General features: G+C 42.4%; 1 protein-coding gene and 1 long non-coding RNA gene across 2 annotated transcripts in view; both read right to left on the minus strand.

The window, feature by feature from the left end:
- The window catches only part of RPL27A (ribosomal protein L27a), a 224431-nt gene that overhangs the window by 141007 nt on the left and 60056 nt on the right, over positions 1–23368 (minus strand). The window lies entirely within an intron of this gene.
- LOC133226554 (uncharacterized) overlaps positions 1–23368 on the minus strand; it is a 41323-nt gene that overhangs the window by 120 nt on the left and 17835 nt on the right. The window lies entirely within an intron of this gene.

A 23368-nucleotide genomic window follows, 5' to 3' on the forward strand; every position in this document is an offset into this window, starting at 1 on the left:
ACTCAAACAGACACAACCGCCATCACCCCCCGATTTAACAAGAAAACATGGATACATTTGGAAGTTTTCTCATACTGACTATGCGTTTATGTGCCTCTAACCCAAAACCTACTATCTCCTAGTTAAAGGGGAAACCCATTTCAATGACATCTGTGAATACAAGAACTGATTAATTTACCATATTCACTTGCACCATGGTTGCAAAACAAAACTTACTCCAAACATAAATAAGGACAGACAACATTTTTTCCCTGACAAAAAAATCTAAATTAATCCCCAGCAACATCACATAGGGAAGCCTGGACTGATAAATCCAGAGAACAGAAAATACTTTCAAAAAAAGAAAGAACATCTAGAAAGGAAATTCAGTAAAAAGCATCTGGACTCAGAAGGACAGCACTGTGCCCAAAGATTTTACACTCTAAGAAACAGCTGGGAGACTTACACCTTAGAGGATTTAACCAGAGTCAGTCATTCAAAGTTTTAAAACTTCATAAAAGATACTAAAGGGACGGCATGACTCTGGTTTCGGCAAGGAGTAGTGTAAGGAGCAGTCCCTCTAGTGGGCATAAAATTGCAAAGCTGACTATGCCATATCAAGTATGAAATAACTCTTTTTCCTCTATCAACCGCTTCATTACGCTGCTATGATATTTCACCCCTGCATTAAAAACCTAACATAAAATTAGCATATGCAGCCCTTTATAGGTTATTTAAGGAGCTGAACACAGGAAAAGGTGTATGTACATTACATAATCAACACAGCTAGGTTTATACATGAGGAAATACAAAAGAGCTCCAACATATCACTCTTCTGGTTGTGATTGTAACGTGATAGAAAAAGTGAGATTAAAAAAATAGAAACTAGACAGTGAGATGGCAGAGATGTCTTACAGGAACATCTCTGTCTCCATATAGCTATTATAAGGTATAAACTACACTGGAGCATATTACTGACTGAAAACTCTACATATACATGAGGCGTGCTTTACAGCTACCAAAAAGTGCATGCAGACTATTCACAGGTAGATGAATCTAAAAAGACAGCTACTCCAGCTGCCAAGAATCCAGAAGATGCTGAAATGCCATCACATGAAAGTTTTTCTAGACATGAAAGCAGCACATGCTAAGCTTGCAAGTTCATGCCAAGTTCCCTTAAGAATGCACCAGTGAAATCCAGCAGAACCAAAGAAGCCAAATATATATATTTATGGTTTTTGTCTTGAAAAGTTTCCTATGGTGTACGACTTAGTTAAATGCATCACATGCTACAAGTGAGCACAGTTTCAGCAGTGTACTGAGGAAAAGGGAGATGGGGAACTCCTCCCAAGAGAGGAATGTTTTATGCTATATCACCTCAAACGGAGTGCTCAAAGATAATGGAAGTAATAAAAAAACCCAACCTAGGAATTGATCAACAGACAGGTGAAATACCTGATCAGCCTCAGATTTTCCATATACCCCATTACTGGTAGCATGTACTAAATGTCTGCATCACATCTCACTCCAGTTTATCACAAAGCTCTGTAGCACTTCATTAGGTGACCACATCCGCATATATGGCAAGGATCTCAGGGGAGCATGCAAGCTAGCATTTATAAACAACAGAAAATACTCATTTCATTACATATATACTCAGTTACAGTTTAAAGTTCCAAACAAAACAAATGAAGTCATTAAAATATATTACACATGCACAAATATGTAGGTACAAAGCACAGTAGTAAAGCTATGGTCCAAGCTTTAGTCCTGAGCAGCTTACTATCACAGAAGACCCCAGACAAGCACATTTCTATTCTAAGTCTCATGAATACACTCCTAATGCATTCCTTGCCAAAGGTGAAACACGCTACTCAGACTGACCCAGTGAAACAAGAACCATTCCCACTTTTTTCTCACTGGGCTTTTCCATAAGCACATCAACACCTCAGAACAAAACTTAGGATCAGGACAGAGTTTGGAATCATAAAGAGAGGACATGATGAGCAGCTGGTATTATGTTAATTACAGTGTCATGGCCTTACTACCATCAAAAAACATTGGAATACATATCCTCATGCCCTCCAGGTTACAGACAATCCATTACTCACACATGGCTGATGTTTAGTTTCCTATTTCCAATACACTTCTCATTTCTGACTGGTTGAACACACTCCTTCCTATGCTCTGCAGTCACAAGTGCAGGATGCAGAAGCCGTGTGACACATGCAGGAGCAGGCATGCACTGCAAAGGGTGAGGGTGCAGTGAGAGTCCTCACTCAGGCACACCTGGCGTCTGCCCTTGAGACTGTAAAGTGAAATACGAGCCACTCTCAACACAAGCTGCTTGCTCTGAGATTCTTCACTGGATGCTTTCCAAATCAAGCAGCCATCATCAGCAACAGGAGAGGAAACAAAAAATCAGATTTGCTCCTAGCTGGCTCGTGAAATTTTATCACTTTCAGTAGGTGAGAACACAACATCAACTTTGGGATTTAAAAAGACAAAACCAGACATGAAGTACACACTAAATTACTCACAACAAAAGCAGAAATCTCTGATAGGTGTAAACAGAGATTAACCACTGCACCAACTTCAGTAACATTTTCCTTTGCATTTTTTTTAAGATAAAATCAAGTTCCACACACAAATACTCTTATAAAATTCTTCCCTGTGAGGGTGGTGAGGCACTGGCACAGGTTGCCCAGAAAAGTTGTGGCTGCCCCATCTCTGGCAGTGTTTAAGGCCAGGTTGGATGGGGCTTTGAGCAACCTGCTCTACTGGAAGATGTCCCTGCTCATGGCAGGAGGATCAGAAATAGATGATCATTAAAGGTCCTTTCCATCCCAAACCATGATTCTATGAAAATTATTTTTCCCCTCCTCAAATAACTTTCTGCCCTTCAGAAGGGCTTCACACCTTTCTCATAGATAACCACCTTATTTCTCTTCCTCTTGTGTCATCTCTACACCACAGTTACTGACCATCTTTCCAGTGACCTCAACAGATACCTGTCTGAACTTAGATAATTCAAGACTGAACAGCAAAAAGTAAAGGTTGAGTACTCTGTCCCAGTATGTTTTTAAACCAATACTATGGCAGAGCAAGTGCCTGTAGTTCCTACAGATCTCACTGGGAGAGGCAGAGCTATGCAGCAGCACTTCCTTGTCACCAGTCCGTGACTTGCAGAGGTATGGAAATAAGGGAAAAGGCTCCAACCAGCTCGTAATACAAAACATGCCTGCACTACAAAACCTGTGCTCTTTGCATTTGATTTGGAGGCCCATCACTCCATACATATGTGCATTCTGTGGGTGGGACAAGACGACGACGTCCAGGACAGCAGCACCATACTCTTTGAAGCAGCCCCATGAAGACTACTGAGTTCTTTGAATTAACAGTGCACAGCACTGGCCTTTATTGTTAACACTCCTACACACCATGTAAGAGCGCAGCAATAAATCAAGTGGCACAAGAGAACACCTCAAGTCCCAAAAGCATTATTCTACTGAAGGGAATAAAACTTCCACCAACTTCAGTGGCACATTAACTTCAATTTTGCACCATGTTTTACTAGGACTGTACTTACTAGGACATAGTAATTAGTACTAGAGTATATCACAGCCCTGAAAACCACAGCAAAGGAGTTGACCCTATATATGAGCCCCCCAAGTTGCAGTGAGACTGCCCAGGTGTAGGTCTAAGAGATCAGTCACCTATGAACTTGTTTTCTTCCCCCATTTCAGCATCAGATCCATTACTCACAGTATTTCCACAACTCTCTCTTCTAGCAGGAGAATTAAAAATTTCCATGACCTGTTTAATAGCCCAGTAAGGATCATGTTTGAAGCACTGCATTGATTTTACTAACCAGGGAAAAAAAAAAGTGTGTATATATATATATATATATATATACACACACACACACACACTCTATGTATATAGGAAATGACTAACCATAGCTGTGTACTCTTTGTGTTGCTGCCAATCCCTTTATGGCCCAATATCCTATTTCAGTTTGATCTCATTCTGCAAATGAAAGCCTGCCATACTTGGGTCTGACCCTGACGTCTCAACTGGGTGCAAGACAGCAATTTGCGAAAGTTGCTAAGTGAGTCAATGAAACTAAGAGTATATCTGTACCTGGGGGGTCTTGACAAGAAACTGACACACATTCAACTCCTGTGCAAACACTCAGTCAGAAATAAAGTGGCTTAAATTTGTGGCTATTATTGGTTTAGGCCCTGATTCAGCACAGCACTTAAACATTGACTTCAAAAGAACTTAAAAATATGCCAAACATGCTACAGTATTTTACCAAAGTGGTGCTTTAGTAACGTTGTATGTTTCAGAAGAGAGAGATAGAAAGAGTTTTTATTTGGCAATTAAATCTTTAAGAGATTGTTTGGTGATACAACCGGGACACGGTCCCCATGCTAAACCTACAAATGAGGCTGAAAATCTGCTGAGCAATAAGATGAATAATTCCTTAATAAAACAACTTCAAACCAGCACGGTGTGGAATTAACACATGTAAATGTCTGGTTTGAGAATTATCCATACCTATGGTCTGATTCATGACAGGAGACACATATTACAGCTCACCCTGCTAGGAAAATGGTGCAAAGCCAAACCAGCCATACAAACTGGCTCTGGGCCCAGGCAGCCAATTCAGCCAGCCCTCAACATCCCAGAGCTGCAAACTGTGTCAGATGGCACCAGTCCAAGGCACAAGCCAAGCCAAAGGGGTAACCAAAAGGTGGGAACCTCATGTAAATTAGTCCTTCTGATTCTTAACCCTCCAGAGCCAGCCCTGTCTGCATCCCATCTGTGCTCCAGTCAACACCCTTCCTGTGCATGGCTGTGCTGTATCCCAGGCATGCCTGAATAGGAAAGACAGGAAGCTGTAGGACCAAAACTGGTGGAGGGGAGAAGCCCCAAGGGGGGAACTATTTGTCCTGCCTGGACAAAACAAGAAAGTTTTGCCCTTTATAGGTTTTAGTCTCTTCCTATACCCTTTTTTTTTTACTACATGTGTACCTATCAAGTGTGGATTTATGTCCCAAGAAATGGGGCAAATGAGACAAGCAGACTTCCTCTGGGAACTAGCCATATCAGGAGAGAAGTCAGTGAGTTGCTTGAAATTCCACAGGAATTCCACAGGAATTGACTTTATGTAAATGTGAGATACCTCAATCTTAGTTCACTACTGTTTCTTTTAAGTAAAAGCCAAAGAACAAGTTTCTGTTGCCCTCATTCGGAGTACACATCCTGCGACACAAGATGCTACACATGGGACTAGAAGGCAACTTAAAAAACAGATCCCCTCACACCTGGAATTGCAATGCAAGCAGGACTCACAAGAATAGCTCTGGAAGGACTAAACCTTGTGTGAATCTGACCAACAGCTGCAAAGCTTTGACAATAGGGACAGAGGGGCAGAATCCTTCTCAGAGCACATGAACAACGGGAATACAGATCTTTTAAGCAAATCCCCACCTGAAGAGGCAGTTTTCAAATTGCTGGCAAGGTAACCCTTCCTGTACTTGCTTTCAGGTCATGGGACAAAGATGTTGCTGCTGTCAGAAACTATCTCTATTGTTACACTGGCTCTCCAGAGCTAATAAAGGTAGGAGGATCTCTTAGCAAAGCAGCAGACACAAGGACAGGTATATTCAATAATGCAGTGCTGGTTTCTGAAGCAGAACATGGGGGTTGTTTTTACCCCACTGCAAAATAGCTCTTCACTTAAACTCAAAATGGAAAAGAAGAGGGCCTAAGGCTGAACATCCAGTATATTATCACCTTGTTTATATGAGCAAAATCACAACCAACAGCACTGAGCACTCTCTGAACTTCTAAATAAAGAAATAAATAATGACAACATGTTTTGTGATTCCTTTTGGTCTTCAGCTATGAAAGTTTACAGGAAGTTTATGCTACCCCCCTCTGACAGGATACATCTTATCTTCCAAGGACTACTAGCCAAGAGACTAAGAAGAAAGTGTCAGCCTGATGTTCCTTTGGACAAAAAGCAGTGACTTATCTGTGTGTTAACTTCTGCAGTTGGCTCTCTTTATTTTAGTCATGACTTGAACCTCTGAGTTGGCCTGGAGACCCCACGAACTGCTGCTAACATGCTGGGGGATTGCTGTAAGCCCTGCTTAGCATCTCTGGGGAGGAAGGGTATTGCAAGCACTAGCCCAGGACTACTCCCATCACCTACACCCCATCAAAATCAAAGCCAGCAACAGCATGTGTTTTCTTATGCATATAACAAGTTTGTCTTTCATGTTGTCATAACTATCACAGCAGGCAGATTTTCCAAGCAGCAGACAATAAAGCTATTTTCTTCTCTATTTTGGATTGAACAGATAAACAAAATATTGCTTTAAATATGCACAGCTCTTTCCAAACTTTCATTCATAGCCCTCAGTGTGCTCTGCAAAGCTGAGTAAATGCCATTCCTGTGTGGCTGCTTGGAAAAAGCAGTTAAGTGGCCATGGGCATGAGGCTGCACAGTGATCCTCAGAAACAGTGTGATAAACTGGGTTTGCAGCACCAGGCTCTGCTGCCTCCCCTGAGATCACAGTTAGGACCTGGAAGGTGGCTGGGGTCAGCCGAACTCCAAGGGACACGGGAAACAGCTGAAATGAAGCTTTCCTTCTAGCTAATTACCAATGCCATGGAGGAAATGAAAGTTAGTGACAGCAGAGTGAGTAGGATGAGCTTGTGCAAAACAAAAGAAATCCAAAACCAGACCATGCAGACAGTCCAAAACCATTTTGTGAGCTCTGTGTTAGTTTCTCAGTACCTCGATGCTTCCTGGGTTTAGCAATGGAGCGTGGTACAGAGATGCCCAAATGAGCCGCACCCACGATAACTGCAGAACCATAGGAAGCAGCATGGCTCCAGCAGCAACCACTGTTCAAGCAGTGCTTCAACTAGTGCAGCTGTATTTCTGGGGGAAGGTTGTCATGCCTCCCCACATGCCCCACTCCACTGCAGGGCTGTGCAGACCTCCCGGAGTCAGCTCCAGGGCTCTCTGTGCAGAGCTCCATTGTGAGGCACAGACATCCCCTGAGCAACATGCTGCAGACCACAGAGGAAGCCAGTCCCAGTGCTGGGAATTCAGTTCCCAGTGCTGGAGCTCCAGATGAATGCCTTAAAAGCAAGGTCATTCCTCCTCCTTCAGTTCTGTGCACTCTTCTGTGCAAAGCTGGAGGAAGCCTCTGAAAACAGCCCCCACTTTCAAGGAAGGACTCTTCCAACACCCTCTTTTAGGCTGCTGGGGAATCACACACTTACCTGTCTCCTCTTCACCATTACAAGTAGAGGCTATTATTTAAGAAAAAAAAAAAAGAAAAAAAAGGAAAATTTTTTTTTTTTTTAAAAAAGAAAATAAAAAAAAGTACAGTCTGCTTTACTCTCATCAAAAGGGCTGTCTCAGAGATAAGATTTTGCCTCTTGCCATGAAAAAGTATAATTTATTTTAATTAAAGTGTTTCCCATCTTAGAGACAAAAGAAAAGCAAGAATCAACAACTTTTTTACATCAAACTGAAAAGGGCGGAACTTGGGAAAGTACCAGTGGTTTTCTTCCAAGTCTGGGAAAACTATACAACTTATATAGGCCAGGACACTGTTACAGATATTTTTCCTTTAAAACACTGGATAAGGTCCATGTAGTCACATGACATTCCCCATTGCCATGTACATTGCTTTAAGGGGATGGACAACTCACACCCTGGAACTGCTGCTGCTTGCTGTTCATTCCATGAAAATGGTGAAATCCCACAACACAGGCCAAGTGTTAGCCATTTAGTGTGCAAAGACCACACACCACAAAGTCTGCAAAAGACCTTGCAGCCAGTGAAGGAGTGCTAGCTAAAGCTCTGCTAAAAGTCTTGATTTCTAGCTAACCCCTAACCTGGCCTGCAACAACATGAGCACTTAATGCTGCACTAAACTCTCTGTCTAAACACCACAGTGGGACCACACTTCTACAGGCACTGGCCATTCACAATTTATCACAGAATCATGGAATGGTTTGAGTTGGAAGGGACCTTAAAGATCATCTGGTTCCAACCCCCCTTCCATGGGCAGGGACACCTTCCACTAGAGCAGGTTGCTCAAAGGCCCATCCAACGTGGTCTTGAACACTGCCAGGGTTGGGGCTGGGATTTAAATATGTACTTTATGGCTGTTACCCTTGCAATTGGGGGTGTGTATGTTCACTGCAAACACAAGTTAGTGCCTACAGTGCTGGAAGCAGATCGTGGAAAGTCTGAACCATAAGATTCAAATCATTAGAAGCATGCATCACACCTTGCTTTGGGGAAAATTCCCCATTCAAGAACAGACATGCTGATTATGGCTCCAGTTTTCTGATTTCCTGACGTGTGAAAGTCCCATCAGTAAACATGAGAGCTCTGTACTTACTGAACGCATAAAGCAACACTCTCAGTTTGCCAGAAAAAGCTGAAAGAGCTTTTTTTTCTGCATATGCATAGGGTTGAAACCCTCTACTCTGCTTCCTGCGCAGTGTGGAGGGACCTAAAAAGGAGTCAAAAGAATCAAATGTTGCTCTTGATTTTGATACCACTCAGTTCTATGACCATGGATAGCTTTCTTAGCCTAGTAACGCAATACCTGTTTGGCTTTCTGAAGAACTTGAAAATCAGAAGCAAACAGAATTGGAACGATGCAGTAAGCTGCAGTCTCACCATAAACATCAAGCAATGTGTATCTTTGATCATGTTATACAATTTTGTATATTGATCAACCTCCAATGCTGTTTCCAGTTTCTTAACCTGCTTCACATTTATGCATTTTTGGTACTCGCTCCAGCCTAAAAAAGGCCAAACATGAACAGGGTTGCTTCATCATTCCTACCACCAAAGTAAAAACCTTTCCTCGCAATTTACACAGTCCCAGAGCACAAGTGCAAATGCAACCCTGTGCCAGTGAAATATTTAGAGGCTGATTTTTCCTGCCTGCGTACGATGAAGTCAGAACTTTGGACAATTTTTCTTAGACAGATTTTTTATCTCGTCACGTTCTAAAATATTAGATATTTGCACTGCAAGATTAAAAATAATAATAATAATAAAACAAAAAACTATGTTGGGGCATTTTTAAAATCCTCTTCATCCAGCAGTGTTCAAAATAAGCTGCACTGCACCTGTCTTGCAAGAACCTCCACCATGGTTAAAAATCCCATACAGAATGTTGTGGTTTATCAGTAGTTTCATCTCTGGTTTACCAGGGTGTGACCTGGGGCAAATTTTAGCAATTCTAATACCTCACCTCCTCTGGAGTAGCTCCCAAGTGTAATTCACACGGCTTGTGAACCAACTGTAAAATAAAACAGGAGTTTGCAACCCTAGTTCCTGGACATCTAAGACACTTAGGGAAAGCCAACAGACCAGCACAATAGAAAGCATTTGTAAAACATGCTTTCTGTTACATTTTACATCCATTTGGAATGGCACTTCCATACTTTAGGAAATACAACCCTCCCCTGCAATACAGCATGAGTCACAGGTAATTGAAGCAGCTTTCTGCCTTCTGTCTTTCTGAAGAGCTGATAATAACTGAATCTATTAGAAATACTATTAGAATAAACTTATTAAACTTCATGAGTTGGCCACAGACTGCTGGAAGTAAAGCATTACTGCATTAAGAAAGAGGCTAACTATGCCTCTTTTAATTTAACCACATTCCCACTACTAAGCCCATTTAGAAGGCTGTATTAATATAACCCTCAGAGACATTTTCACTATACAATTTTAAAATCACAAGCTGGGCTATGGAATGCAAAAGAAATTTCATGAGCTGTCATGCACACATGGAGAGAATGAGGGTCACCTGCTTGAACACTGTCTCCTGGATGAAAGAGCAAGCCCATTAACAGGGGAAGGTGATAAAAACCCCCATAAGCAACGCAGTGCATCTCTAAAAGGCAAAACAACAACAGGCATGTGAGATGGACAGTGGAGCAGACCACTATGACTCACAGGCTGTAAGTCTAGTCAGTGAAAAATCTGGCAGAAGTGTGCTGTTTGACTGTGTCTGTACATTACCGAGAGATTTATAGCTGCTTATTAAATCATCTGTTCCTGTTAAACCAAAGAAACTGTATGTGTTTCACTGGATTTTACATTTCCTAGAAAGACCCCTTAACCATTAATACTAACCAGAGTAGAGTTTTTCTATCGGGTGAGACATTTAAAAGGTTTTAAGACATTACTTGTGACAGGAAGTAAAATCTACACAAGGGACAATGGGCTGCAGGGAGATCTGAAACCTGCTGCACCAGGATGGGTGTCCCTTACTGGCATCTCTGGTCTGCCTGGCTAATCTTCAAGACCAGATTGGTCTTTCAAGTGACAAATAGTTTCTGCACAGGAAAGAAAAGAAACTGTGCTTTCTACAGAAGAAAGTTCTGTTGAGGAAATAGTTATGTCTTCAAGAAAATGACTGCTGTAGCTTAAGACAGGGCTTGTGGGGCAGGTTCGTGCAGTGTGGTGACACACAGGCACATGCTGGTGTGAGAGGACCTGTCAAACTGTGAGGAGCGGGCAGTAGTACTGGCCAATTAACTTCTTTCAACACATAAGTTGCTAAGCTCAGGAGCTGGAGGTAGCACTGCAGTTTCATCTCAAAATCCAAGGGAAGAGGAAAAGGAGGTGTATATGGCCCTGCTCAGAAAATGAAGACTGCTGCTTCAGCTCTGATTAGTTCACAAAAGAGGGAGAGAGAAGGATGTTTAGGCCTGTCATTTCAATCCACCCCATTGAGCTAAGCAAGATATTTTGTTATCTCAAAATACTCCTTAGAGCATCTCCATCCCTACCCTTTGCACACATTACCCACTGAAAAAAAACCTGCACAAACAAAGAACGTTGCTTCTCCCATCTCCCCTCCCCTCAGTCTTACTTTTTTGTTTTGTTTTCAGCCTTGGGCACATCCACAGCTCAGCTCTCAGAGATAGTCATCTCCCAGTGGCAATGTCCAAAGGTGTTATTAAATAAGAAGCCATTTGCTGAGGCATATACAGGCTGAATGTCCTGAACTCCCAGAAGGTACGAAAGTTTTATACATTTTGAATTAAATCCTTAAAAATAAACAAAGACCCAGGCATATTTGCCTGACATCTGAGAATGCAGGAATACTGTACGCCTGACTACTTCAGTGCTGACATTGGAACAGAGACATACATTAAAAACACAGGAAATGCCCTTCTTGGTCAGAGCAGCAAAGCATCTAGCTCCATAATCGGCCTTCAGAGGCAGTGAAAGGCAATGCTAGTCAGGGCAAGCCCAGAAACCTAACTGCTTTCTGGCCATTTTTCTATGTCCGAGACTGCAGGCTATGGGCAAGCAGAGCTGAAAAAGCAGCAAGATTTGCAACATTCTGCTAACAGTGCATTTGCTACTCTTGTTGTATCAGTGAAATCCTTTTAAGCCTGTGAAGTGAAACATGAGAGAGAGCCATGTCTGAACTGCCATACTCAGCTGAAAAGCCAGCAGCTTGGGCATTTGAGAGCGCAATAACAGAACCAAGACCCACACCAGCTCACACACAGAGGGTGCCCAAAGCATGTAAGAGAGGGAGCTGAGCACCAGCATGCCTGTGGGTGCAGCTGTGGCAGATTTACCAGCGCACAATGGATGGGAGGGGACAAGAAGGGATGGATTGCGTAGCACATTTCTCTTTCATGTTTTTGAATTGCTGCCTTGTAAAAGTCAATTTGCTACAAAACATGACAAGATAATGGTAGATCCTACTGAATCTGCACAGCTACACTTGCCAAACTGATTTCTGCAGTAAATTATGTGCACTCCCAAAACACAAAGGCAGGGCTATACAGCTCTGTGAACTTGTTAAGAGTGTACATTTATTTTTGCCAAAAATGACAAAATGTCAGCCTTCAGATTTTTCTTCCTGTTTATTATCTGTGCATTGAATCGCCTTGGTTTTAGCATGCTGAATCAATACAGAAGGAACAAACACAATGAACCTGATCTCCCAGCAATCTGAGTGAGTTACCATAGCTATGCTTGATAGGTTAGAGTCTGTCTCCTACCCTGCAGCTGCACAGACCCCAACCATCACCAGCTTCCCACCCTTCACAGTAACTAATTTTCTGGGATGTCAGTTGGTCATTGATTTTGTGTTATTCCTCTTAAAAAACACTGTAAAACAACATAGGGGGTATAATTATGGCAATATCACACTCAGCACAGTAATACCACACCTCAGCCCATTCAGGGTGAGAAACGGTTTGACAAAGACATGTCACCCCTGCAGCAGACTGCGTAACAACCTTTTGACTAGTCACATGTTGGAAGTTTCAGATGGTGGCATGGGAAATCAAGACTGTTATTCTCAATCCTGAATAATCATCTTCATTATCTTTTGATTTGGCTCTACTTCTGTAACTGGAGGCAGCTATGCTAGTTAACATAACTTGCTTGTTTTGTGTCGACTTTGCCTCCTGTGCCGTGCACACAGCAATACTGGAACTCACAATCAGTGAACTTGGAGAAAAGATGAATCTGGGCTGACTCATTCCAGATAAACCCCATCACATCAGTAGACGTCTGTCATCCACCCACCCCTCCCCATTGATCCAGCCACATACGTGTGAGAGTTTAGCACTGATAGGGAGGAGAAGTGATCACTGTATGGCACAGGGAGCACACAGACATTGCTGCCCACTCTCACCAAAGGAAACACCATATGAGAACAGCTGTGAGAACTACAGCAGCCTTCCAGGCCAGCACAGAACCCAAGTCAGCCCTTAAACAAGCTGCTGAAGTCAGTGCTTAGCTTTCGAGCACATGCTCAAGTATTTGGCTGAACTGGGACCATTTTCAAGTGTGGGATGCAGAATCCCACTCAATGGTTGCTCCAATGACAGACTACAAAAGTATTCTGGATATATAAAAATGCAGTAATTTATGGAGTGCACTCTGCCTTAACCAGAACCTCAGACTCATCTGTTCTTCACAAGTGATTGCTTCTTAAAGACAGCTGCTGTGCCCCTCATCTGCAAACACCAAAGGAACATCTGCCAGCCTTGATAGGAAATGGTTTACGCTGGCTGAAAGTATTTCTGAAACCCCATCAATTCTGCTCCACAAGAAAAAAAGAAAAAAAATAAGTATGAGTAACAACAAGAAAACCCAAGATAATTTGATAGTCTTTATTCAGCATCTTTGCTGAGAAGTAAGAATCTTTGTTTTCTCTTTCAGACCATCCTGTTATTCACACAGAGAATTACAGACCTAACCAATTCTATAAATAGCTGTTCCCTGAACTCATGGTTTAAGTTTAGGTCAAAGGATGAACATTGACATACAAAGAATGACTCTTCCCTGTCATTCTGTGAAGACAAAAAAAAAAGAGAGAAAAGCCATTCTGATTCCTGACAATGTTACAGCCTATTTTAACTCTCCTGATCTGCTGCCGCTTTTCCTCAAAATCATCAAGTGCCAGATGTCAGAAGAAAAAGATGCTGCAATCCTTAGCTAAAAGGAAAGGTCTCCTGAAGGGAAGCACGGAGCCAGGAGCCAGGTACTGCCATCGGCAGGCTCACCCAGCCCACAAAGGTCTACTGTAGCAGTGGAGGTGCAGCCTGTTCCCTGAAGGTGGAGTAACACCTTCCAGACCCCGAGTTTCAATTTTAACATGGTTTCACCAACCTACCCAAAATTACATCAAAATCTCCATGCCTCAGTGCAGGGTTATAGCACTTGTTTTGCCTAATTCATGGGTTGTCATAAAGATGTAGTTATTAATAAACCCGATCATTACTGTTTGTAGATAACTAATGCTATTCTGCTGTCCATAAAGCTGTGACTACTACCTGAAGACTGAGACCATTGATAAAACAGCTAATGCCCTGTAAAAGTGTTTTAAAACAAACACATATTAGGCAATACAAGGTTGACCTTGTCACATTAAAGTAATGCAAGGTTACTACACCTACCAAATAGAGGTAGCTTCATGAAGTGGGTAGCATCTTGTTTTGAAGTCACGGGTCATGCCTACAATTAGCCAAGTTTTCAGATGCCCAAGTACCTGTTTGCACCTATAAATCTATCCACAGACGGTTGAAGGCAAAAGATCATTCCTGCCATTAATGTGCCCACACAAATGCAAACACCATACCAGCTGCTGGCTCCAAAGCTGACCCAGAGCATTTAGCCATTTAAACACAAACAGCACCCTGGTAATCTGCTGGGTTTTAAAGTTATAACAACACCATCAAGTAACAGGCTCTCCAGAAAGCACACAGCAGAGCGACTAGTGACACACCACTCAATTGGTTATTACTGATGCAAACACCTTCTCCCTGCATGCCATACCATCTGAATCAACAGGCAAGTTTCTATGAAGCTTCACATTTTGGAAGTGTTTCCTAGGACAGGGTGGGTTGGCAACAGGTTGGGTGAATTTTTATGGTTTCAATCTGTTTGCATTCTACCAAATAAAACTGGGCAGGCATTGAAAGGTGCCAAGGACCAATCAAACCTTCAAGAATCTGAAAATTAAACCTCAAAAAACTTTGTTCCCAATGAAAAACTTTGGAAGCAAATTAGACAAGCCTCATCTGGGTGGCTGGCAGGAAAAGAGACTCAATGCACAATCACATCTGATTTCCTGAAAAACTCTGCTTTGAAAAGCAGGTGTTGAAAGGAGGAGAGTGCCCAGGTAGCAAACAGTGCAGTTATTACTGGAAAAGGAGCAAGGTGGAAAGGATGCTCATAAAGCTGTATTATCTTGATGCAGGAAAAAGTCTCCAGCTTATGAGTCAGGACCTCATTTCACATGGAAGATAAAAGCAGTTTGTCTGCTAACTGAAATGTTAATCCTTCCCCCCCCCCATCTCTCTTTTTAGAGAGGGTATTTTTGAGACAAACGGCACACAGAATGTGCAGTCCTCCTGCTTGGACAATTTTTGCCTGTTATAAAAATAAAATCCATTTTAGATGGGTTTGCTTGTCATGCCAAGGCCCCCAGCTTCCATTCTCAGGGATCTACTAAAATACTTGTTTATTACACAGAGCTGGAATCCTGGACTACTAGGTTCTCTTCTGGTGAGATCTTTGGCCATGCTAAAAGGTGCTAGCAGTATTAAATATATTTCCAGTGACATCACTAGGAAAGTAACTGTGCTGTAAGTAATAACAGTTATGCAAAGGTGTGGGTTTGATTATCCCTTGTAGATACTCATCTGTGTTAAGGATAATAAAAGATAACACTTCAACCCCACCCGAAGACAAGGCATCCATTCCTTTCCATTCAGCAAACACAATTGCTTGCCACTCCAGGTAGACTCGTTTTTCTCCTGTAGTGCCCATCTGCTCACTGGGGAGGAGGCTGAGTCACAGACTCATCTCCTGCTCTCCCCTCCAGCACCACACCAGCAAGTGGACAATGAGAACAGAAAGAAATTCATACTACTGGGTGTAAGGACTTCAATGCCTTGAGACAAGACCTTGAGACTCTGTGAGATGATCTAAACAAATCACTAAATGTTAGGTATAAATAAAGGTTGAACTCCTTCTATTAGCTTTACAGAATATAAACCTCTGGGACTCACGCTTCCAAGCTTTCCCATGTAGCTATAAAAGCCAGAGAGGGTCAACATTTCTAATAATCACTGAGCTCCAGTGGGCCTTAAAAGGAGGATGAAAAAACCCAAACCAACATTTAAAAAAAAAATAAAAAAATTAAAATTGATAGTTGACAAGTAAGAAAGAGCAATATTTTTCCTTTTGCATTTATCACCACCTTCTCTCACATAATCACTCTGTGTAAGAGTACTATGACAAAGCACTCCTAGCTCTCACTTTAAATGCCTTTAGCCACTGTAACTGTATACAGAGCAAACAAGAACTGGTTTCACTCACCAGCAAAACAAAGTAGCAGGTGGACCACAACATGGCAGGATACATAAAGATGAAGAAGAGTGAAAAGAGCTCAACCACACTGAAATTTGAATACTGAAAAGCCAGACCAACACACCCTGGCCCAAATTTAGACCTAAAGCACAAGGTTTCACACCATAAAAACTTTCTGGTATCTTCTTGGAGCAAATATCTTCATGTTCATCTGCACATCAGGCTTTTCTCAACAGGTCATGGTGTTCGAGTATATCATCTTCCCATTCACTAGCTCTAGTTGTAACCCTCTCCATAGCTATTCTTGCAGTTAGTTTCTATATGAATCATTATGTGCTGCCCATACTTCATCTTTACTCCCCCAAAATACCTATGTTCACTGCAAAAACACATGCTACCAAAGACCTTTCAGATCAAACTGCAAGCAAGAAAGCTGCTGTGTGCTCCTGACCTAAACAACCTGATCAGGACTGCTACAAAATAAGCACACAGGAACCCTGCATGCAGAACTTTATCACAGTCCCCAGGGAACATGTGTGTACAACTCATAATCCTGGGGAACCAGGATGCATCTGATGTTCCCTTCTCTGGAGAGGACCCACACTACAGATGCTAGCTGCCTGGAAGTATACTACCGAGGCACAGATGAACCTATGAATATTTCTCTGTGGATACATAGCTCCCTTTGAACTCTCCATAGCCTTGAGCACACATGTTCAGTGCCTGAGCTGTGGGTGGGAGATACATCTGGCACCAACTCTATGTAAACCTTGTAAGGCTTAATTCTCAAGAACACTGAAGGCAACATGGGCCTTCCCATGGCTTTTCCAAGCCTGGGACCAGACCTACCTTCCTTCATTTTAGAGGATATCAGAACTGCACTGCATATGTTCAGGTAAATGCAGAATCTCTGCGCTACTGCTGAATGACAAGGAGAGTGACCGGCTCAGACAGATTTTCCAATAAGATCTTGAGGCAGACCTCATTCTCTGCCCTCTACATTCATTTTCTTCTCATTGACTCAAGGACAAACTAGATAGAAACTGGCCACAAATAATCCTAGGCTGGAAGTTAGAAAAATGCTGCTAGCCAGTGGACTAGCAAAGTACTGGAACAGCTTTCCAACAAGCAGATCCACAGGCTCAAAACAGTTCCCACTGCATCATTTAAAAGGGAAACGTTCATCTCCCAATAGAAAGGCATTGCATTGGCTCTGATTGCCCAAGAGAAACTTGCTAGGGCTGTTGACGCCTGAGGCACCACTGCACTGCTGCAGGGCAGGCAGGTAACATCCTGGCAGCAGGAACCTGATTTCACCACACCCTGAGCCCTGACTGCCAGTACAGCTCATTAGCACTGCATATCCAACATCCAGTGAGAGAAAACTGGAGGAGAGACTTTATTTTCTGAGCTCATGTTGCTTGAAAGTCCCAGTTCCTGGGAATTTACCACATGCCAATGAAATCAGTGTTGGAGCTGGTATCAGACATTAGAAAGGCCACATAAGCAGTGATGCTTGGGTCAGTAGATTACACTTCTCCATCCCCAGCTTTCTCATCCACATGGATTCTGCACATTGGCTTTTCAGCAGCTCTATTTAATATTAAAAAAAAAAAAACATATGTACTAAACCAGATTCATTTTTATGTTCCTTTAGTGTGTATGCAGAATGACAACTGGTCCCAATGAAATAATTCAGGGAAAACACTTTTTATCCCTTATTTCAAAGCTTATGTTCACTCAGGCTCTTCATGAACACAGCAATGCCCCTTTCCTTGGCATGCATAAATGTAATTAGCACACAAAGGACAAGACAGCAGGATGCCATGAAAATGCAAATGTAATACTGCGCTTTTCACTGTTGGATTTGGATCAACAAATAATGTTCACCAGTGCCACTACCCAAGGACAGTCTTGTGGACCTTTTGGGAATACTCCCACCCATGACAGGACAGTGCAGGACTTTCCATTGCCTTGATGGAAAGTTTTCTTCTACCTTGCCAGACAGCAGCAATACCTGGAAAGCTTTAAATGAAAGATGCTGCAGGGCAGAATGTGCCTATCCTGCACTAGTAAGAATCTCCAAAGACGAGGGTCCCCATTGCTCAGCAGGCAGCTATATGTCAGCAGAGGATTTTACAGTTCAGCCTTAGGCACATGTGAATTATTACTATAAGGACTAGTTGGAACAGCTGCCTGGGTGAAGACGCACATGCTCTTCCCTGCCCCCTTTACAAGAAAGGCTTCTGCTAACTCAGCATATCTTTTCCCACTCAAGTGTGGGGAGACAGTGGAGACCACTGGCAGTTATGGGTAATAGTGTGAGGAGGAAGGGAGTGGATCACCCACCCCAACTACAGAAAGCTTTACCCTGGGACCACAGAGGACACAAATAGGCAGGAGACAGCAGCTTCCACCTATCACAACTCAACTGATTTCTTTGCCTGTCCCTCGGGGAGTGAAATGTTGCACTCTGCTTTGCTTTGGCTTGCTGTACACTCATAGCTTGCAATTTGGCTTCCTGAAAGGAAGCCGTGCTGTTCCTTACACACACTCAGTAGCACTTCCTTCACCAAGCTGTCTTACAGAGCCCAGAAGAACTTCTTGCACAGTAAAAGATGTGCCATCGGCACATGAGTGTCTGGCACACATCAGAGCATCTGTCCAGGCGCTGAATGCACCAACAGCCCTTAAAGGCCATGACCAGCCTGACCTGGGACCTGCACCCATACAGCCACTGTCCAAAGGACCAGAAGCCCAGTTTAAGCTCAGGTGCCACCATGCTGCAGGTTTGCCCACCACTAGCCCTGTCCTTGCTGGGAAAAACTTACTGCTGGGTTGAACTTGGTCCTCGCTCTTCCCCTCTCATCTGCCTTGTGATCACTGGGCTGCCAGCAAAACCTGTCACTGCCACCAACCTGGTGCCACTCAGGTGCTGTGGGACTGAACCATGGTCAGTGAGAACACTGTCCCACCTATGCTGTGGTCACCCTTAGCTCCTGGCTCATCCTTACTCATGGGACAGCCCTTGCTCTCTGCTTCCTGACAGTATCAAGCACACCATGCTGCATCCTCCTTTGCTGGTCATCCTCCATGGCTTGATGGACCTTGAAGCAGGATTAGGACAAGCATCACAGGATAGCCAGGGAGAGCTGGCATTAAAGGTGAATTTTGGAGGAATGAGAAGCATCAGAACATCTTTTCCAGAGGCACTTAGCACCTTGCTTTTGACCCATGGAGGAGCTTAAGAAGCAGAAGCTATGCTGGTATCAGAGCAGCTTTGGGGAACAGGGTCACTGGTTTTCCTTGTGATTAATTCCAGGGTAAGATACTGATCTGGTTCAGGCAGAGTTCAAAACATCCCTGCTTTCACAGTCAGGTGGAGTGAACACAAAAGGTATCTTTCCTTCAAACAGAAATACTGCATCACTGAAATGTACAATTTCCTGTCCACAGAAAGGGCTGATGGGTAAATTCAACTACTCACACTTAGCAAGGTTGTCAGCTATGCAGATTTTCCTAACTAATCTAAGAGTAAAAACAAACACTTAAAATCAGTTTGCTATTCATGAGTAAACAACTTACCAAAAGGTTCTGTCATTTTCACTAGATGCAGTGTCAGGGAGCTTCTCTACAACCCCACAAGTCAACTACAGCTACAACAGAGAGCTTCCCTCAGGATACATAGCAATGCTAATGAGCACTCTGGCCTCACTAACTCTGCCCTGTTGGGAGCACAGGCTGGAAGCACTGACAAAAAAAAACAGATTCTGGTTTTGGAGCCGTCTTATTTTTTATTTTGGAGATTCACATGTCTTTCTTTACACACAATAATTTCCACAGAGCAAATGTATTTTTCTTTCTTTCCTGATCACAGGTAAAGGTGGAGAAATCCAGAGAGTTGATTTTCACTAAAGAAAGGCACCAATAATCAGGTGCACTGAATGAAATTTCAGAAGTTACTGCAGGTCCTGCAGTGACACAGTGATGTGTCAAACTAATACAAGGAAAAAAATAGGGCATATGGTCAGCAGAGATATTACACGAGTTTCAAATCTGTTTTTTCAAAATAGTATAAGCTGCATAGGAGCCTTCACAGTGGCTTCCTGTACTATACACCATCAAAAATCCAAGATACTGGCTATAGATATTTCTGGATAAAGATAATTCTGTTTTGGGAGAGGTGCCATTTTACATACAGCCCTCTACTTTCCAAATAGCCTACCCACATTGTTGGTTTGTTTTAACTTTCAGGAAGCAGATATTGCCTTAAAAATCACTATGCCACCAGGATCTGGAGGAGATTGGGACTAAATGGTCTGAATGTTTCCATGACTGTTATAATGGACAAGAATATTCCAGCAAGGTGAATTGCTTTAATACTTTGTTCATCAAAAAAGTCAAATTTGGTTGTACAAAATCTATGCTGAAACATTTTGCCTGTAAATAATTAAGGACATGGGTTTTTTTCTGATTCTTTTTTTTAAATGAAGTATATTGAGATTTCATTTCAAAACAAAATTTGTATTTTGAAGTCCAGCTGGAGTTTAATTTAGAAATCGTAATAAGAAATACATGGCATTTGATTTAGGCTGTATTTCAAGGAGAGGGGAAAAAAAAAGTTATCCCATAGTGAATCTTCCTTCCTCTTTTCCCATTCAGACAGGGACACCCCCCAAAGCCAGTGAAGCCCATGCCTCGTAGCAAAGTACACAAATGCTGACCTCACTACTTTACCTGTGCCTGGCAATAGTGTGCACTCACAGAATCCAAACCCTACCTTTTAACTAGAATATCGCTCATTTATCTCATTAAATATGTTATGCCTGTGGTAATCCCAGCCATCACCTAGCTAGCAGCAAAGTTTTACTTTCTTAGTCAAGTAGAGAGGCAATACCTTTAAAGATCCATGAACCAGTCCATCTGCAGTGCTTCACACCCTACATAGCAAACACTGCTTTTCTAAAGGAAAAGCCATGGAGAAAGCTTTGTTCGTTTAAAGAAAACAAACTATACTACAAGTTTCAGGCAACACTGCTGTTTCCCAAGAGCTTTACCCAAAGTCTACTTGCTTAGACCATTAGAATGACAGTCCCTTATTTCAGCAAACTTAAGTTCAAACACTGTGTTCAGGTATTATATGTCATTACACACAAAGGTTTCGTAAGACAACAGGGAGTTTCACGGTTCCTTTGTAAATCTGGACAATTAATATTTTCTTGCTGAAGTGTACACAAGAAAAGATAGATTATATTATTATTATTATTATTTTCCTTTTTTCCCCCCAGAAAATATAAATTGTCTCTGTAAGTGGCAATTCAAAAGCTCCTGCAGTGTCACTGCCTACATGTGCTGTTTTGGGGGGTTGTTTGGGGGTCATTTGGGAAAAGAGGAGAGATTGTGTGTGGCTGGGGTGTTTTTCTCCGCAGAAGACAAGGGGGACTTTGCTCACCAGCACTGGTATCTTGAACCTTTGGTGGTCTTTTGGTCCACACATCTACAAAAGACACACTCATGTTCTCTGTGAAGACAATATGAGAGATATTAATAAAGTGCACAAGTGGAATGGTGTGTTTGCCCTGGGAGTCCTACAGGTAGTCCAAGTTTCCAGGAGGGAAACCTGGAGGAAGAAGACAGATCCCATATGTTCTCTCCATGAGGAAACCTTTAGGGGTCCAACATCTGTCGGCATTGCTCTGCTTCAACACTACACACTTGCTCAAAGAACCAAACCCAGTTTTCTCAACATTCAATTCTGCAGATACTTGTACATAACAGTGATGACATAACAGGTCTTTAACATAATAAAGAAAATACATTAAAATTTCTCAGCAATGAACACAAGCTTTATGGGAACATAGGCTATTTGGAACTGAATCCAGAAGTTTAAATCATTAGGTTTTGGCTGTGGTAAACTTTAGCCCAGCCCTATCACACAAGCAAACCTTCCCACAAGGTTCACAACATAGGAAAGATTAGGACAAGCAACACCAACAATAACTGCAAGAAAGTAAACTTTATCTGAAACCGAGGAAGTTTGTCAACTCCCCATATTTGGGTTTTTAATCAGAAAGGGTGAAGACCTATACTCCCAAGTAACAAATGTGACTGTACATTGGTTTAGATTTAAGTTACATGTGCTTCAATTACTCTTCACAGGTCCCTCAGAAGGACAGTGGAAAAGGAGTTCTAGTGTCAGACTGGTTTCTACTGAAGGCTCAGTTTATCCACAGTCCATCTATTCCACCTTCCATACAGAAACAGGATCAAGTGCTTTACTGTGAGCTTTTCTAATGAAACAGTAAGATTCAAGTACTTTCTTGATACATCTTTTTTTTAGCAAATAAATCCAACCAACAGTATAAATAATATAAGAAAAACTAGCGGAGGTGTTCCAAATTGAGTGATGTGGAAGAGGTCTGCGTACAAAGGGGAGTGCCACAAACAAGAAGAGAAACAGAATTTTTAAGAATCCAGAAGGTGTTCCCCCAGAGACCTCTTGCCATCATATCCAGTAGAAGCTTTGAGTCCCAAAGGCTAAAACATGACTTGGGCACAGACACCATTGAGCTATAAATAGAGACAATACCAAAAGATCAGTGAGAATTGTGAAGGATCAGAAGCACCCACTACCAGGAGGACTGAGAGACATGGCATATGCCACCACTGTTCTCTTATCAGCCTCTTTGTGAACAACTTATGCAGAGGAATGGCTGAGGGAACTGGGGTTATTGCCTGGAGAAAAGGGGGCTGAGGGGAGATGTTATCACTTCTTACACCTACCTGAAAGGGGGATGGAGTGAGGTGGGTCAGTCTCTCCTTCCAAGTAATAAGAGATAGAAGTAGAGGCAATGGTCTCAAGTTGTGCCAGGGGAGGTTTAAATTAGATATTAGGAAAAATGTCTTCACTGAAAGGGCTGTCAAGCACTGAAACAGGCTGCCCACGGAAGTAGTTGAGTCACCATCCCTGGAGGTATCTAAAAGACTTCATGAAGATGTGACACTTAGGGACATGATTTAGTGGTGGACTTGGCAGTGTTAAGTTTACAGTTGGACTCAATGTTTTTTTTCAACCTAAGCAAATCTGTGATTCTATTTAGGGTATTTGATTATATTCACAAATCTAGAAACAGTCTGCTGCAATGCAGGCAGAGTACAGAATATCTACAAAGTTTTTCTATTGCTTCCTGCAGAATTCCAGTTTGCTGGCTGGAACTCAAGATCCTCTGATTTGGCTCTTGATGCTCCTGCTTGATAAACTATTAGCTTTTTGGGTGCTCCCCTGATGCCAGCCTGACAACATATCCAGTGTCTGTCATAAACAGTCTTAGACGACACCTGTCCAAGGTTCATTTTTGCTGCAAGGCTGCAGGGCAGCTCCAGTTCAGAGGAAATCTGCTGGCAGCTTCAGCTGTGTAGCAGAAAGCTGTGCTAATTGCTCCCTGCTAGAAAAATGAAAGTGCTCCATGTCCA

Source organism: Neopsephotus bourkii, unplaced genomic scaffold (assembly GCF_033783945.1).
Source record: "Neopsephotus bourkii isolate Nb327-2 ecotype Australia unplaced genomic scaffold, CSIRO-AGI_Nbou_v1 NB_1792, whole genome shotgun sequence".
NCBI lineage: Eukaryota > Metazoa > Chordata > Aves > Psittaciformes > Psittacidae > Neopsephotus > Neopsephotus bourkii.